This window comes from Mobula birostris, chromosome 9, assembly GCF_030028105.1.
Source record: "Mobula birostris isolate sMobBir1 chromosome 9, sMobBir1.hap1, whole genome shotgun sequence".
Taxonomy (NCBI): Eukaryota; Metazoa; Chordata; class Chondrichthyes; order Myliobatiformes; family Myliobatidae; genus Mobula; species Mobula birostris.
The window spans coordinates 32,464,371-32,483,937 of NC_092378.1; the positions used below are offsets into that span (position 1 = coordinate 32,464,371).

Genomic DNA, 19,567 nt, shown 5'->3' on the forward strand with positions numbered 1-19,567 from the left:
AACTGGGAATGAAGCTGAGTTCAGCCAAGTCGCAGAGGGATCTGTGTTGCCAGAAGTCATGAATAATAGACCGGGTGAGATCTCGCCATGTAGACCAGAAGTATCCCAAGGAGTGTCTGAAACTGAAGAAGCAGATGATGGGATAAGGAGGTCTCAAAAAATCAGGAGACTCCCAGATAGGCTGGTCTATGTAGCACCGGGGGAACAGAGTATTGCAACTATCCCCCTAATGAGAGATGTCACTACCATTTACACATGGATTGGAGGGTCTGACATCATGAAATTCCTTTGAAACTGGTGTTATTGATGACGGGATAACAAATTATTTCAGTCATGAGGACATGACTATTTGTGGTGGGAGGAGAGTGTAATACCCTGCTTCGCATATTTACTGTTGTGCTGTAGGTACTTCATTTAGCAGCTCTGTAAGAGCACTCTTCTGCTTTCAGCCTGTTTGGGTTATTGTTGAAGACAAAGGATGATGAGCAATGAGTGCCATCCAGTTAGGAAGGTGGAACTTGGGGGACGTTTTTTTGGTGAGGGATGCTAAGGTTAGTCTTGTGTCTTTTGTTTGGCAGGAGATGAAGAAAGAAGTCACTTGGGAGAACCGGTTGTAGGATACGACCCGTGGGAGACCTATTTGTTCGGGAAGGATTACGAGTGACGTTCAGAAGGTTGTGTGTGCTTTCATACAGAACAAGGGCCCAACGCGTGAGTGAAAGAGAAGTTCAAGATGAGCTCCAAGTTGTGCACATTTGACTGTTTAATTATAATTGGCCCTTTTTGATTTTTCTTTCTTTCCTTTACTAACTGCTTAGATGAGTAAGATTCATAGATATAATCCCTTTAGTCGTATTCAGTGTGCAGTCTATTTCTTGGTATTGAGTTGTAGCAGGGTAGCAAATCACACAGCAACCACACAAACCGGGGTTTGGGTGGGAGAGCCATCTCATACTCATAGGTTTGGCGGGACTAGAGTGGGTCTTCCGTAGACTTACGTGGCCAAGGAAACGAACAGGGTTTCATTCACCCAACTGTTGGTCTGTCCTTCCTTACATTCATGTTACATCCATCATCTACTTATAAACCTGCTGGCTCATCCTCAGCTCTATGATCCTGGTTCCCATCCCCCTGCCATATTAGTTTAAACCACTCCCAACAACTCTGGTAAACCTGCCCACAAGAATATTGGTTCCCCTCGGATTCAAGTGCAACCCGTCCCTTTTGTACAGGTCACACCTGCCCCAGAAGAGGTCCCAATTATGCAAAAATTCTTCAGCCACACATTTATCTGCCACCTCGTTCTATTCCTATCCCCACTGTTGTGTGGCACAGGCTGTAATCTCGAGATTATTACTTTGAGGTCCTGCTTCTCAGTTTCCTTCCTAACTCCCTGTATTTTTTTTCCAGGACCTCCTCCTACCTATGTTGTTGATACCAATATGTACCACAACTTCTGGCTGCTCACCCTCCCTTTTCAGGATATTGTGGATGCGTTCAGAAACCCTGGCACCTATGGGACAAACTACTATCCGTGTTTCCTTTTCGCATCCATAGAAAAGCCTATTTGTCCCTATAGAGTCCCTTATTACTGCTGCCATCCTCTTCGGTTCCCTACCCTTCTGAGCTGCAAGGCCAGACTCAGTACCAGAGTTGTGGCCACTGTTGCTTCCCCCAGGTAGGTTGTCCCCCTCAACAGTACTCAAAGTGGAGTACTTATTGTTGAGGGGGACGGCCACAGGGGTTCTCTCCACTATCTGACACTCTCCCTTCCCTTTCCTGACAGTCACCCATTTATCAGTCTCCTGTAGCTTTGGAGTGACTACCTTCCTGTAGCTCCTGTCTATCACTGCTTCACCTTCCCAAACAAGCTGGTTAAGGAGTCTGATGACTGTGAGGTAATAACTGTTCTTGAACATGGTGTTGTGGGACCCAAGTCTCCCGTTCCTCCTGTCCGATGATAGTGGCGAGAAGACAGCATGGCCTGGGTGATGGGAGTCCTTAATGATGATGCTGCTTTCTCATGGCATCAACCCATGTAAATATGTTCAACGCCTTTTCCTGTGATGGATTTGTCTGTATCCACCACTTTCTGTAGACTTTTCTGTCCTTGAGCATTGATGTTTCCATATCAGGCAGTGATGTAACCAGTCGAGATACTCTCCATTGTGCATCTCTAGAAGTTTTTTCAAAGTTTTAGTTGACATGTCAAATATACGCAAACCTCTAAGGAAGTAGAGGTGTTGCTGTGCCTTCTTTGTGATGGAACTTACACTAAGGAATTTAAAGTTATTGATCCTCTCTGACTCTGATCCCCTAATGAAGACTGACTCTAGAACCTCGAACTTCTTCCTCCTGTAGTAGACGATCCGCTCTTCGGTTTTGCAGAAGCTGAATGAGAGGTTGTTATTGTAGTATAATTCAACCAGATTTCATTGCCATCTTGTACTTTGTCAAAAGTGGTGTCACCTGCAAACTGCAATGCAGCAATGGAGCTGTACTAAGCCACACAATCAAAGGTATAAAACAAGTAGAGCAGGGGACTGCGCACACCACCACTCTGCTGACGGTGATTGCGGAGGTGATGTTATTGATTGGGTCAGCAAGCGAGGAAATTGAGGATCCAGTTGCACAGGAGGTACCAAGGCCCAGGTCATGGAGCTTAGTGATGAGTTTTGAGGGGGTGATAGTGTTGAATGTTGAGCTGTAATCAATGAAAAGCATCCTGATGTATACATCTTCATTGTCCAAGTGTTCGCTTGTAAAGTTGATTTCAGTGTGTCTCTCTAACTCAGAAAAGCTCATGTCTAGAAATTTTCTGGATTAATTTCTGACCTTACAAATGATTGTGAAGTTTATTGGTCACTCTGGAGTGAAAAAAAAAAATTGGCCTGATTGGAGATCTTCTGCAATAATCCCAAATGGATGTTTGTGTCATTGCCCTGCGGAAGATGTGTGCTTCCTATAGTGCTAAAGCCTGTCTGGTGTAGGTATTCCCACCGCAGAGTTATGTATCATGTTTCAAAATTCACAAACGCCAGTGATGAAGAAAAATATATTGTCACGTCAAGACACTGTGATTTGCAGGTGGTTGTGTTTCTGTATCCCTTGTGTGGTAGTGACCATGGGCTTTGAGGTTGCTTTTGAGGAAGCCTGTGAACATCAGCTGTTAATTTTTTACAAAGGCAAGGGAAATAAATGATTTTGGTGATGGCTGGGGTCCAGATTAAGCAGGTAGCTTTGCTGTAGAAGATTCTGACTTTCAGGTGTTGTTGGAATTGAATTTGTTCAAGTAAGTAGAGAATATTCCATAACACTCCAAATGAAATTGGTAAGTTGGTTTATAATAATGAATACTGAGGAACAGTGGAAAACCTGTCTTGCATACTATCCATAGAGATCAATTCATTGTAATCATGCATTGAGGTAGAACAGGGTAAAACAACAATAGGATGCAGAATAAAGCATCACAGTGCAGTGCAGGTAGATAATATGGTGCATGGTCACAATAAGGTAAATTGTGTTATCCAATCACAAACAAGAGAAAATCTGCAGATGCTGGAAATAGCAACACACACAAAATGCTGGGGGAACTCAGCAGGCCAGGCAGCATCTGGGAAAAGAGTACAGTCGATGTTTCGGGCCAAAATGTCAACTGTACTCGTTTCCTAGATGCTGCCTAGCCTGCTATGTTCATCCAGTATTTTGTGTGTGTGTTGCAAGGTCAATTGTGTGATCAAGAGCCCATCTTATCATACTAGAGAACTATTTAGTAGTCTTATAAAAGCTGGACAGAAGCTGTCCTTGAGTTTGGTGGTATGTGCTTTCAGGCTTTTGTATCTTCTGTCTGATGGGAAGGGGAAGAGAGGATGTCTGGGCTGGTGGAATCTTTGATTATAGTGGCTGCTTTACTAAGGCAACAAGAAGTGTTACAGAGTCCCTGGAGGGAAGACTGGTTCCTGTGATGTGCTGAGTTGTGTCCGCAACTCCCTGCAGTTTTTTGTGGTCATAGGTAGAGCAGTTGCCATATCAAGCTGTGATGCATCCAGTTAGGGTCCTTTCTATGGTGCATTGATAACAATTGGTAAGAGTCAAAGGGGACACGTCAAATTTCTTAAGCCTCTTGAGGAAGTAGAGGTATTAGTGAGTTTCTTGGTCATGGCTTCAAGTGTTAGACCAGGAAAGTCATTGGTGATGTTCAATCTTGGGAATTTGAAAATCTCAACCCTCTCGCCCACAGTCCCACTGATATAAATAGAAGTAGGTGCACCACAAATTTTCCTGAAGTCAATAACCAGCTCTTTTGTTTTACTGACATTGAGGGAAGATTATTGTCATTACACATGTCACTAAGCTCTCTATCTCCTTCACATACTCTGACTCATCATTGAGATATGGCCATTACAGTGGTATCTTCGGCAAACTTGTTGATGGAGTTAGAGCAGAATCAATCGTGAGTGAATAGGGAGTAGAGTAGGGGGCTGAGGATGCAGCCTTGCAGGCTGCCAATGTTCAGACTGGGTGGTGACATTCCAATCTCCTTCTGCTCATAACATGTAGAGAAAGCACAGAGTTCATCAGTAAGGGACCCATTTTTGTCAGCAATGCTTCCCAGTTTTGTATTGTAGTCTGTTAAAGCATGCAGGCCCCAGGCCCAACTGAATGCTGATCTGGGACTCCATTTTGGACTGGTATTGTCTCTTGACATCCCTGATAGCATTCCAGAGGCTATATCTAGATTTCTTTTAATGATTGGGGTCACCTGATTTGAACACTGCTGTCCCAGATTTCAGTAGGGAGTGGATATCACAGTTCATCCATAATTTCTGCTTAGGTTACACTTGCTGATAAAGTCCATCATGGCAGTGACATATCCATCTGGGCTGTGTCTTTAAACATGGAACACTCTACTCACTTGGAGTAGTTTTGTGGAAGCTCAGCTGTTTCCTCAGACTGGCACCATATGACTTTTGGTACTGCATCCTTGTACTTCAGCTTGTGTTTGTATGCAGGAAGAAGGAGCAGAGCCTTGTGGTCTAATTTTTTCAAGGTGTGGACAGAGGCTTGGTAAGTGTCTTTAATGGTTATGTAGAAATGGTCAAAGGTATTGTACATTATAAGTGACAAAAATGCTTTGAATTGTTTAGCAGGTCAGTCACTCATTGCAAGACACCCAACCTCTGGTTTGTTCTTGTTGCAACAGTATTTATGTACCTTGTCCAATTAGGTGCATGATCAATGAAATCATCTGCTATTTTGATTCCAGTAATACCGAAAGTCAAGGGAAGTTGTCCAGACTCTTTCCTGCAGGAGACAGTTAATGTATTAACATTCATATGGCTCAGATACTACTTTTTGCTTACCAGCCATTATCTAAATACCAGCAAAGTTTTGATGCATGCAATTATGGAATGCTTCGTTTTCTGGTGTTACCAGATGAGTGCAAGAATATTTGACTCCGGTGAACTAAAATTTGACCAAAGTGCTATCGGTCCACTGTCAGAGCTAAGCCTTTCCAGCAGGCCTTACAGTGGAGAGGAAACCCTGAAATAAATGTTTATTTAAAGGATACACTTTTGGCCTACACCCATGCTATGTGAGATTTACAGGAAGATGTTTCCTCCTTGGCATTGCTGCCTGCTGCACCTCCAACAGTGACAAAGTTAAAGTAACAAGCCATAGCAAAATTAACAAGATGACTGCCATGTCTTTGGTTGTCATCAATGGCCACTTTCAGGCATAGATATTACTGGAAATATTATCAAGATTTAGACTGCTGAAACTCAAAATTTCTCCTTTAAAGCATCTTTTGTTGGGTGAAATATCTGGCAATCAAGCATTCCCATTTCAGTTAGAGAATACAATCAAAGGGAAGGTTTTACTAATCAAATTGTCACAGGTATGATTTTAGAATTAGAAGTGCTGAGGGGAAGATGCAGCTGCAGTTAAGGGTTAATACATGCAAAGTACACCTTGCAAATGGAAGATAATTGGAATATTATTGTAAAATCAAAATAAATCTACTGATTCCTACAGCTACCTTAACTACAAATCTTCCTACCTTGTCTTCTGTAAAAGAAAAAATACTATTCCTTTTCTCAGTTCCTTCATTTTTGCCACATCTGTTCCCAGAATGAGGCTTTCCTTTCCAAGACATCAGAGATGTCCTCCTCCTTCAAAGAATGGGGTTTATCTTCCTCAACCATTAATTTGCCCTCACCCACATCTCCATTCCACACCCCCTATTTCTCAGACACTCACACTCATTCTTCTTCCAACTGCCTTAACAGCAATGGAGTTCCTCATGTCTTCACCTACCACCTCATGAACCTCCACATCCATCACATCATTCTCCACAAGAGGATCCAACCACATCTTTACTTTTCCCTATCCCCACTCTCTACTTTCTGCAAGGATTGCTCCCTCCATGATTCCCTTGTCTATTTGTCCCTCCCCACTAATTTCCCTCTGGGCACATAACCCTGTAAGTAACAGAAATGCTATACTTGCCTGTTCACCTTACTTCCATTCAGCACCCCAAACAGCCCTTCCAGGTGAGGGAACACTTCACCTAATAATCTTTGGGATCGTCTATTGTATCCAGTGCTCCCATTTCAGTCTCCTTTACATCAGTGAGACCCAACACAAATTAGTGGACCACTTTGTTGAGCACCTCTGCTCCATCCACCAAAAGTAGAATTTCCCAGGAGCCAACCACGTTAATTCCTATTCCCATTCGACGTGTCAGTCTATGGCCTCCTCTTCTGCCACAATGAGGCCACTCTCATGATAGAGTAGCAACACCTCATATTCTGTCTAGGTAGCCTCCAACCTGATGGCATGAACAACAAATTCTCCCCCTGGTAATTATCAGGTAAATATCAATTCTGACCCCTTCATTATCAAGTCTCCTATTACTATCACCCTGTCTGACTGCACCATTCTTCTGAGCCTCAGAACCATTCAGTGCCAAAAACTTGATTACTGCTGCTTGCCCCTGAAAGAACACCCCCCCAATAGTATCCAAGGGGTATATCTGTTAGAGAGAGGAATGACCACTGCAGAACTCTGTACTCACTGACTACTCATATTTTTCCTGGTGGCCTTATCTACAAGATTCCTAGCTTTCCAGATGTTTTAAGTTCATCTAACTCCAAATCCTTGAACTCATCTGTGCAGAGATATAACTGAGTGCATTTACCACAGAGGTAAATCATCAAGGAGACAGAGTTTCCCTGACTTCCCACATCTTGTAGGAGAAGCATTTTACTGCCCAACTGCCATCCTGATACACTGAATCAAGTGGTAAAGGTCAACAACAAAAAAACCTTGCCCATTCTTACCTGTGCCACTTTACTAAAGCCTCAACTTCCCAACCTCACATTTTTTAATTCTAAAATACCATTCCACATTACCTTACTTTCCTTTTATTTGATAAAGCACCCTCCAATTAGCCAATGATACTTGGCTTTTCACAGAACTCCCATCACTCTGAGCACCTGGAACACCTAGCCTCTTCACACCAAAGTCTCTTGAGCCAAAGCTTCTCCACTCCTACACTTGTTCACTCTCAATATTGCTCCACTTGACCCAACCTTGTTTTATTGGCTGTTCATAATTAGTTAGTCACCAATTAACTAACCAGTTGTTGATTTACCACTTTGGGAGACCTGTAAAGTGAAAATCACAAGCAAGCACTGAGACTTAAACTTGCCCATTCTCCCTCTTCATCCTGAGTCCTATAAAGTGAACTTAACAGCTCATGACAAACGTGATCTTGAAGATGACAGTGAAGATATATTGTGATATGCCGTTGATTCTTGTGCGTACCAGCTCCGTTCTATCTGCTCAGTGCAACTTTAGACATGTAACAGCATACTGCAGTAGTATAGAAGAAATTGTAGGCTTGGTCATTGGTCACTTAAATTGTCATTATTTTCATTGTAATGATTATTGCCTATATATCAACTTACAACAATTAACATATAGCAATTAGTATACTTAATATAACTAATTAAAGTACAGTTATCACTCTGTATTTGGCAACCCTGAACTTTTAGAAACATTTGATTCAGTGTGGCCACAATCCATGCAGTGAATCTAATTTTTATGTTACTGAATCAACTTGAAATCCCTCAGTTTTACACTATGAGGTCATGTTGACTTTCACAACAGCCCAATTTCCCAGTTTGCATATTCATCTAACATCATCAAGATCAGTTCCAGCAGTCCATTGTCCATTCTGCCCTCTTCCTGAAGCTTAAAAACCAGAACACAAAGTGTCCAAGCATATTAAACATTCATAGGTAGAGCATCACATTAGTGCAGTGGTTAGCACATCACTTTATAGTGCCAGCAATCAGTGATTAAACTAAGAGCTTGTGAGATTTACTAATGGAAAAGTAACAACACTGATTGAATTACAGAGGAATTATAAGGAAGAAAAAAGCCAAAGCAGAATTTATTGGGGTGGAAATCTTTAAGTGTTCCCTCAGCTGCCTATTATCTAGATTGAGAATAGTATTCATGCCTTGCAACATATCTTATCTTTAAATGGGGTATGTTCTGAAAGCTCTATCATCAACTATTTATCCATTAATGGAGTAATATCTCTTTCAATTATCTATGACACATAATTTCTGGTACATACATAGATAACGCTGAGAATTTGAGAAACAAAGCTATGGAACTGTTGCAGTTGGTGACGAAGCCATAACACAGAAATCACACTATTGCCTCCGAATCAGAAACTGAGTTAAGAGTAATCAACGTAGGTGAGCGTAATAAATGTAGTTGACACTTGAATGCAGCGCTGAGGTAAGACAGAACTGAAGGGTTGTCTTTTGGATGAGATATTAAATCAGCATTCCATCTGAGCTCTTGTATGGACATAAAATAATCAATAATATAATTCTAAGGAATTCAGGGCAACAATTTAGTTTCTAGGCCAACATTTAACTATGAGTAATGGACGAAGTCTGATGGCTCCCCCAGGGTCAGACAGCTGTCGGCATGGACCCAGACTTCTATGTGGACAGGAAGAACAAGGACCGATGACACCGTGGGCTGACAAGTCAGTGAGACTGGAGTTCGAGGCCTAGTGTTTGGTGATTGATGGGTCGTGTGGTTGATGTCGAGGATCGAGGCCTGAGGGTCAAATTGAAAGCCTAGAAGCCAAGGTCAGTTGGACGGAGCCCCAGAATGGCAAAACTCTGTGAGTCCACTGGGTTAGTCGAAGGCATAGTGTCTGCATACAAGTTCAAGTTTGCTAGGGAGGAGTGTGTGAAGAAGACAGTCTGCCTTGGGGACTGTGTATTTGAGTATGTGGAAGAGAGGAACAGTCTTGATCTGCTTTTATTGTTTTATAGCTTGTTGTGTTCTGTGTTGTTCTACCGAGCATTTTGGGCATGCTATGTTGGTGCCAAATTATGTGGCGATTCTTGCAGGCTGTCCTCAGCACTAACTTAGGTAAGACACAGGAACAGAATTAGGCCATTCAGCCCATCAAGTCAGCTTTGCCATTTCAATATGGCTGATCCCGGATCCCACTGAACCCCATACACATGCCTTCTCACCATGATCTTTCTTGCCCTGACCAATAAGGAAACTATCAACTTCTGTTTTAAATATACCCACGACCTTGGTTTCCACTGCAGCCCGTGGCAGAGCATTCCACAGATACAATATTCTCTGGCTAAAAAAAAATCCCTCCTTACCTCTGTTCTAAACAGTCACCCCTCAGTTTTGAAGCTGTGTCCTCCAGTTCTGGATACCCCACCATAGGGAACATCCTCTCCAAATCTACTTTATTTCAACATTCAATGGGTTTCAATGAGATTCCCCCATATTCTTCTGCAAAGCACGCTTCATATGTTAACCCCTTCATCCTCTGGACTCTCTCCAATGACAACACATGCTTTCTGAGACAAGGGGCCCAAAACTGTTGACAATACTTCAAGTGCAACCTGATTAGTGTCTTATAAAGTCTCAGTATTATCTCTTGGCTTTTATATTCTATTCTCATTGAAATAAATGCCAACATTGCATTTGCCTTCTTTAACAAAGACTCAACCTATAAATTAACCCTTTGGGGGTCTTACACGAGGACTCTTAAGTCCGTCTGCAGCTTTAATGTTTGAATTTTCCACTCATTTAGAGAATAGCCTGCTCTGTTGTTCTTTTTACCAAAAATACATTATCATACATTTCCCAACACCATATTCCATCTGCCACTTTTTTGCCGTTTCTTCCAATTTGTCTAAGTCCTACTGCAATCGCATTGCTTCCTCAGCACCACCTACCCCTCTACCTATCTTTGTATAAGCTACAAACTTTGCCACAATGTCATTAATTCCATTATCTAAATCATTGACAATGTGAAAAGTAGCGGTCCCCATACTGACCCCTGAGGAGCACCACTAGTCACTGGCAGCCAACCAGAAAAGGCCCTTTTATTCCCACTCGTTGTCTCCTGCCTGTCATCCATTCCTCTATCCATGCCAGTATATTTCCTGCAATGCCATAGGATTTTATCTTGTTAAGCAGCCTCATGAGTGGCACCTTATCAAGTGCCTTCTGAAAATCCAAGAAATAACATCCACTGCCTCTCTTTTGTCCACCTTGCTTGTTACTTCCTCGAAGAACTGTAACAGACTTGTCAGTCAAGATTTCCCCTTTACAGACAGCATGCTGACTTTATTTTATTATTAGTTTCCAAGTACCCCAAAACTTCATCCTTAATAATAGACTCCAGCATTTCCCCAACCACTGAGTTTGGGCTAACTGGCCTATAATTTCCTGTCTTTTGCCTTCCTCTCTTCTTAAAGAGTGGAGTGACATTTGCAATTTTCCAGTCCTCCAGGACGATGACAGAATCAAGTAATTCTTGAAAGATCATGACCAATGCATCCGTTATCTCTTCAGCAACCTCTCTCAGGACTCTGGGATGTAGTCCATTTGGCCCAGGTGACTTATCCACATTAAGACCTTTGAGTGTGCCTAGCACTTTTTCCTTTGTTACAGCAATGGTACTCACTCCTGCCCCCTGACACTCACAGACCTCTGGCATACTGCTAGTGTCTTCCACAGTAAAGACTGATGCAAAATATCCATTCTGTTCATCTGCCATTTCTTTGTTCCCCATTACTACCTCACCAGCATCATTTTCCAGTGGTCCAATTTCAACTCTCACCTCCCTTTTACTCGTTATATAACTGGAAAAACTTTTAGTATCCTGCTTTATACTATTGACTAGTTTGTCCTCATATTTCATCTTTTCCCTGCTTATAGCTTTTTTAGTTGCCTTTTGTTGGATTTTAAAAGCTCTTCAATCATCCAACTTCCCACTCACTTTTGCTATCTTGTATGCCCTTCCCTTGGCTTTTATGGAGTTCTTAACTTCCCTAGTCAGTCACGGTTGCCTACCCCTGCCATTTGAGAGCTTCTTCTTCTGTGGGACATATCTGTCCTACACCTTGTGAAACCAGGATCTTTAGCCATCTCTGCTCTGCCGTCATCCCTGCCCGTATCATCCTCCAATCCACCTGGGCAAGACCCTCTCTCATGCTTCTGTAATTTCCTTTATTCCATTGTGATACTGATACATGTGAGTTTTGCTTCTTCCCCTCAAACTGCAGTATGAATTCAATCATAATATGATCATTGTGTTTTAAGGGTTCCTTTACATTAAGCTCCCTGATAAGAGCTGGGTTATTACACAACATCCAATTTAAGATGGCCTTCCTCCAAGTAGGCTCAAGCACAAGCTGCTCTAAAAAGCCATCTTGTGGGTATTCAATAAATTCCCTCTCTTGTGATCTGACACTAATATAATTTTCCCAACCCCATGCATATTGAAGTCTCACATTACAATTGTGACATTACCCTTATTACATGCCTTTTCCAGCTCCCTTTGCAATCTCAACCCCACATCTTGGCTCCTATTTGGAGAGCTATATATCATTCCCATTATGGTTTTTTAACCCTTGCAGTTTCTTAACTCCACCCACAAGGATTCAATATTCTCTGACCCTATGTCACCTCTTTCTAAAGATGTAATTCCATCTTTTACCAACAGATCCACACCACCACCTATGCCTTCCTGCCTGTCCTTTGATATAAGGTATGTCCTTTGATGTTAAGCTCCCAACTATGGCCTTCTTTCAGCTGCGACTCAGTGATGCCCACAACTTCATAACAACCAATCTCTAATTGCACCATGAGTTCGTCCAAATGCTACGTGGACTTAAATACAGCATCTTCAGTCCTGAATTCTTCGCTCTTTTGAACTTTGCTTCTGTGGTACAATTTAACTCTTTGCTCTGTCTGCATTTGTACCCAGTCATTGACATATCTTTCCTTACATTCATGTTACACCCATCAACTACTTGTAAACCTGCTAGCTCATCCTCAACTCTGTCATCCTGGTTCCCATCTCCCTGTCAAATTAGTTTAAACCACTCCCAACAGCTCCAGTAAACTTGCCTGCAAGAATATTGGTCCCCCTCGACTCCAGTGCAACCTGTCCCTTTTCTACAGGTGACATCTGCCCCAGAAGAGGTCCCAATCATGCAGAAATCTGCATCCCTATCCCCTGCTCCAATTCTTCAGTCACACATTTACCTGCCACCTCATTCTTTTCCTATCTTTACTGTCGCGTGGCACAGACAGCAATCCTGAGATTACTACCCTTGAGGGCCTGCTTCTCAGCTTCCTTCCTAATTCCCTGTATTTTGTTTTCAGGACCTCCTCCCTTTTTATATCACTGGTACCAACATGTACCATGACTTCTGGCTGCTCACTGTCCCTTTTCAGGATACTATGGACGTGTTCAGAAACATCATGGACCCTGCCACCTAGGAGCCAAACTACCATCTGTGTTCCTTTGTCGCGTCCATAGAATTGTCTATCCGTCCCTGTAACTATAGAGTCCCCTATTACTGCTGCTTTCCTCTTGAGTTCCCTACCCTTCTGAGTCACAGGGCCAGACTCTGTGCCAGAGGCGCGGCCGCTGTTGCTTCCCCCAGGTAGTCCCCCCGGCCCCCAACAGTACTCAAAATAGAAAACTTGCTGTTGAAGAGGACGGCCACAGGGATGCTCTCCTCTATCTGACGTTCTCCCTTCCCTCTCCTGACAGTCACCCATTATCTGTCTCCTGTAACCTTCGGGTGACTACCTCAATTAGTCCTTATGTTCTGGTTGTTAATGTAAATGGTGCATTTCTCTGTACGTTTCGATGGACATGTGATAAATAAACTTGAATCTTGAATAAATACTATTAAAAAAATGTTCTGATCATTAACATGTGCTGTTTACAGGATCTTGCCTTGTACAATTTCTCACTCTGTTTCTTACAGTTGACTTCCATAGAAGTTACTTATTGACTATAAAGCAGGAAAGGATGATCCAAGATCACAAAGTGCATTACATAAATGCAGTTTTATATTTTTCTTTTTGAAAATGACTTTGTGACTGATGTCAAATAAGGCTTGAGGGAGAATTTTGTTACACTGAAATTTAATGCAATGGTGACCTTCATTGTCAGTGGTAATTAAACTCATAATTGTTGATTTTTGCTGAACTTTTTTTTTGTGGATCAGGTGGTATAAAAGTAACCTGAGAGTATATAATAACTCATAATGTATTGCTTCACTGTGAAAAGTAATACCCCTTGATGAAATCAAAGAACATAGATCTGTCACAGTCATTCTTCTCTCTGCACAAAAACTTCTATAGATGTACTGTGGAGAGCATTCTGACAGGCTGCATCACTGTCTGGTATGGAGGGAGAGGGGAAGTGGGCTACTGCACAGGACTGAAAGAAGCTGCTGAAGGTTGTAAATTTTGTCAGCAACATATTGGGTACTAGCCTACAAAGTACCCAGGACATCAGGGTACTTCAGGGAGCGGTGTCTCAGAAAGGCAGCATCCATTATTAAGGACCTTCAGCACCCAGGGCATGCCCTTTTCTCACTGTTACCATCAGGCAGGAGGTACAGAAGCCTGAAGGCACACACTCAGCGATTCAGGAACAGCTTCTTCCCCTCTGCATCTTATTCCTAAATGGACATTGAACCCTTGGACACTACCTCACTTTTTTAATGTATATTATTTCAACTTTTTGCACAATTTTAAACTATTCAATATAAGTATACAATAATTGATTGATTAATTGATTTTTTTCTCTCTGCTAGATTATGTATTGCATTGAACTGCTGCTGCTAAGTTAACAAATTTCATGACACATGCCGATGATAATAAACCTGATTCTGATATTGCAGGTGTAAATTATGCTACATCAACTGCAATGTCAGTACTGTGGTTAATAGCCGTTGAAATATTTCATCACTTTGAGGCTATTTCCTTACACATTGATGGTCAATGTCATGGAATTAGGGAGAACACCAATTCAAAATTGTTACATGGGCTAAAACTGCTGGAGTAGAGAACACAGTTAAAAATACTTTTCTATTTTTAGACTCTCCTGGACAGCACCCATTGTAAATTCTGAGGTCCTGGAGGACTGGTGGGTAGTTAATGTTGTGCCATTATTCAAGAAAGGAAATAGGGATAATCTTTATCTTCTTTAGCTTTATATTCTGAATCATCCCAGCATGAGGGACCTTACCAAATGCCTTACTAAGTTCCACATAGATGACGTCCATGGCCATACCCTCACAAGTTCCTTTGTCCCTCCTCAAAAGACACCATTGAGTTTGTAAGGCTCAACCTGCCACACACAAGGTTATGCTGATTGCCTCTATGTTTTTCCAAATGCACAAAAATCCCATGCACATATTGGGAAGCATTCTGGCCAATAATAACATAGATTATCCCTATTTCTCTTCTTGAATAATCGAACAACATTAACTACTCGCCAGTCTTCTGGGACCACACCTGTTGCTAGTCTTTGTCCATGTCCCAGCAATCTCCTCACTTGTTTCTTTCAATATTCTGGGATATATGCTATCAGACGCTAGGGGCATCCACCAGCACTACCACCTCCTCACTCTTAGGATGTCCCAGCACATTTGCATGCCCCACTCTGTTTTCACAATCCTTCAGATCCTTCTCCTCAGTAAATATCAATACAAAGTATTCATGTAGTTCCTCAGTCACTTGCTCTGCTTCCAAGCACAAATACCCCTCCTTTATCTTTGAATGGTTCTTTCTTCTCCTTGGTTGTCCTCTTTTTCTTAATACAAATATAGAATGTCTTGGGATTTTCCTTGATCTTTCTTGACAAGGATATTACATAGTGACATTTAGCCTTCCTAATCACTTTCTTGCTATCTATATTCCACAAGGGCCCAGTCTGATTTTAGCTTCCTAAACAATACATATGCATCCATTTTCTTTCAGATTAAATTTAAGGCTGTTTGGTCATATAATGTTCCTTTACCTTACTATCCTTGTCTTTACTCCTTACCGGAACATGCAATTCCTGAACTCTGATCAGCTCATATGTCAGTCATGGACTTGTCCAACAGCAGCTGCTCCCAATCAACAGTCCTTAACTCCAATCTTATCCTGTTATAATTTGCCTTAACCTAATTTAGTATCTTCCTATAAGGTCTGTACTTATCCTTTCTCATAACTATATTAAAAGAAATCAGATGTGGTCACTATTCCCAAAATGTTCACCCACTATCTGGTCTGTCACCTGTCCAGTATGTTCTCTCCTATAGTTAGACTCTCCACATATTGTTTCAAGAACCCCTAACAGATGCACTGAAGAAATCCTACCCCAGCTAAGCCTCTTGTATTAAGATAGTTCCAACCAGTACTGGGCATGTTAAGGCCCCTCATTGTGACATTCTCCCTCATCAGTAGTGCAACCCCCTTCACCTCTTTTAACCCTCTCTATGAAAGTGAAGAACATTGAACTGCCGTTCCTGTCACTCAGCAACTAGGTCTCTAAAATGGCAATAACATTGCAATTCCAGGCTCAAATAATACTCCTAGCATGAATAAACACATTTCAGTCTATCGGACCCACCTTGTTTATTAGCTTGTCTCTTGCTGTCTTTCCTTTCACTCCTATTTGTCATGCCTTCTTTCTAAAATAAATTTGCATAACTTCATCCTCATTCCTGTCTAAATCATTGGTACCTATATGGACCCTGGCACCAGGGAAGTAACACACAATCCTGGAGCCCTGATTGTGGTCACAGAAATGCTTATCTGCACCCCTATTACTGTCGCTGTGCTTAAATTCACCCTTCCCTTCGACTTAGACGCGGGCATGCTGCCACTGGCCCAGCTACTGCTGCTAGCCTCTGAAAGGTTTACATCCTAATCCCCCCCAAAAGTATCCAAAGGACAAAGGGAAGGAATGTTAGTGAGAGAATGGACACATGGGAACTCTGCAATGTCCACCTTACTTATGCTGCTTGTCACCCATGTACCTAAGGCAAGGCCATTTCACTTAAACTCTCATCTGCAGTATGATATCCTCAGCATCCCAGATGATCCTAAGTACATCCATCAGCACCTCCACCTTTTTGACATGGTCTATCAGGAGCTACAGCCGGGTTCACTTCCCACAGATGTAGTAATCAGGGAGACCATGAGTTTCCCTGGCATCCCACATCTTGAAGGAAGAACTTTCCATTGGTTTGACTGCCATTTTGTCTACAGTAAAGCAAAGGGTACAGATTAACAGGAAAGTAGAAACTTAACCTGTTCCTCACCAAAAATTCTGTTTCCCATTCTTGCACCTTCTTTTTATGAGCTGCTGTTACATAACTAATTAGTCAAAGAGACAAGTAGGCTAACTTGTCTCTTTTAAACTCTTGCACACTCACATCAAGTCCTGACTCTGCAAAGTGAAACTCATAAGCAATTGCATTCAATTTTGAACACAAGAGATTCTGCAGATGCTGGAAATCCAAGGTAACACAAACAAAATTCTGGAAGAACTCAGCAGTTCAGGCAGCATCTAAGGAGAGAAATTAACAGTTGACCCTTCATCAGGACCAGAAAGGAAGGGGGAAGAAGCCAAAATAAGAAGGTGGGGGGAGGGGAAGGAGTACAAGCTGGCAGGTGATAGGTGAATCTAGGTGAGGGGGAGGGTAGGTGGGTTGGGAAAGGGAGTAATGAAGTGAGAAGCTGGGAAGTGATTGGTGGAAAAGATAAGGGACTAGAGAAGAGTGAATCTGATGAGAGAAAGGGAAAGAAGGAGAGGCACTAGGCAGAGGTGATAGGCAGGTCAGGAGAAGAGAAAGGATAGGAGAAGAATCAATTTTGATAGCCCCATTGTAGGAAGGATGTGGAGGCAATGGAGAAGGTGCAGCAGATGTTTTTTAGGATGTTGCCTAGGTTAGAGGGAAAGTGCTATAAGGAGAGGTTGGGCAAACTTAGCTTTCTTTCTCTCAAGTGGCAAAGGCTAAGGGGAAACATAGAATAACATAGAACAGTACAACACTCTACAGGCTCTTTGGCTCATTATGTTGTGCCAACTGCTTAACCGACTCTAAGATCAATCTAACCGTTCTCTCCAACATAGCCATCCACTTTTTCAATCAAGTGGCTCTTAAATGTGCCTAATGTATATGCCTCTATTAATAACCCTGACAGTGTGTTCCATGCACCTACCACTATCTGTATAGGCCTAGCTCACTCAACTGTCTTCATAAGACATTCCTTTCAACTCAGGCAGCATCCTGCTAAATCTCCTTTTCAACCTCTTTGAAGCTTTCACACCCTTCCTATAAAGAGGTGATCAGAATCTAACACAATGTTCCAGGTCTTACCAAGTTTTATAGAGCTGCAAAATTATCTCGTAACTTTTGAACTCAGTCCCACAACTAATGAAGGCCATCATATAATGCGCTTTTTTTAAACAAGCATATCAACTTGCGCAGCAATTTTGATGGATCCATAGATGTGGACCCCGAGGTCCCTCTGTTTCTCCCCACTGCTAAGAACCCGGCCATTAACCTTGTATTCTGCCTTCAAGTTAGATCTTCCAAAGTGTATCACTTCAAGCTTTCCTAGATTGAATTCCATCCTATCAACATGCCATTGCAACCTATGACAACTTTCTACACTATCCACAGCACTACCAACCTTCATGTCATCTGCAAATTTACAAACCTGCCCTCCCATTTCTTCATCCAAATCATTTCAAAAAATTGTAAAATGCAGGAGTGTCAGAACAGATCCTTGTGGAATACCACTGGTCACTGATCTCCAGCCAGAATGCATCCCATCTATTCCATCTAGTTTGCCTGCCACTGATGTAAGACTCACTGGTCTATAATTCCCAGGGATATTCAAGTTACCTTTCTTGAACAAAGGAATTTCCGCATTTCCATTGTGCATTTCCCTGAGCACATCTGTGCCTAGTTTCATTTCCCAAGTTCCTACCTAATAGAATCATAATGTGCCCTTCCCCAATTAAATGGTTTCCCACACCATCTGCTCCTATCCCTATCCAAAGCTATGGTAAAGATCAGGGAGCTGTGATCACTGTCTCCGAAATTCTCACCCACCAAGAAATCTGTCGCCTTACCAAGTTCTTTACCTAGTATAAGATCCAGTAGAGTCTCTCTTCTAATCGGTCTCTCTATACATGGTGTCAGGAATCCCTCCTGGATACAACTAACAAATCCTGCTCCATCTAAACCTTTCCTACACTTTGCATGAGGAGCACACCACTGACCTAGGATCCATTCTCACTACTCTAGCAAGGCACTGTAAAGAAAGTAAGAGAAACATAGAAAATAGGTGCAGGAGTAGGCCCTTCGAGCCTGCACCACCATTCAGTATGATCATGGCTGATCATCCAACTCAGAACCCTATATCTGCCTTCTCTCCATACCCCCCTGATCCCTTTAGCCACAAGGGCCATATCTAACTCCCTCTTAAATATAGCCAGTGAACTGGCCTCAACTGTTTCCTGTGGCAGAGAATTCCACAGATTCACCACTCTCTGTGTGAAGAAGTTTTTCCTCATCTTGGTCCTAAAAGGCTTCCCTTTTATCCTCAAACTGTGACCCCTCATTCTGGACTTCCCCAACATCAGGAACAATCTTCCTGCATCTAGCCTGTCCAATCCCTTTAGAATTTTATACGTTTCAATCAGATCCCCCCTCAATCTTCTAAATTCCAGAGAGTATAAGCCTAGTCAATCCAGTCTTTCATCATCTGAAAGTCCTGCCATCCCAGGAATCAATCTGGTGAACCTTCTTTGTACTCCCTCTATAGCAAGAATGTCTTTCCTCAGATTAGGGGACCAAAGCTGCACACAATACTCTAGGTGTGGTCTCACCAAGGCCTTGTACAACTGCAGTAGTACCTCCCTGCTCGAATCCTCTTGCTATGAATGCCAGCATACCATTCACCTTTTTCACTGCCTGCTGTACCTGCATGCCCACTTTCAATGACTAGTGTACAATGACACCCAGGTCTCGTTGCACCTCCCCTTTTCCTAATCAGCCACCATTCAGATAATAATCTGTTTTCCTGTCCTTGCCACCAAAGTGGATGACCTCCACATTAAATTGCATCTGCCATGAATTTGCCCACTCACCTAACCTATCCAAATTTGACAAAAATCTCAACC

General features: G+C 42.3%; 1 protein-coding gene across 2 annotated transcripts in view; it reads right to left on the reverse strand.

The window, feature by feature from the left end:
• Nucleotides 1-19,567, reverse strand: part of cacna1c (calcium channel, voltage-dependent, L type, alpha 1C subunit) — a 687,918-nt gene that overhangs the window by 607,646 nt on the left and 60,705 nt on the right. The gene's annotated exons all lie outside the window — the stretch shown is intronic.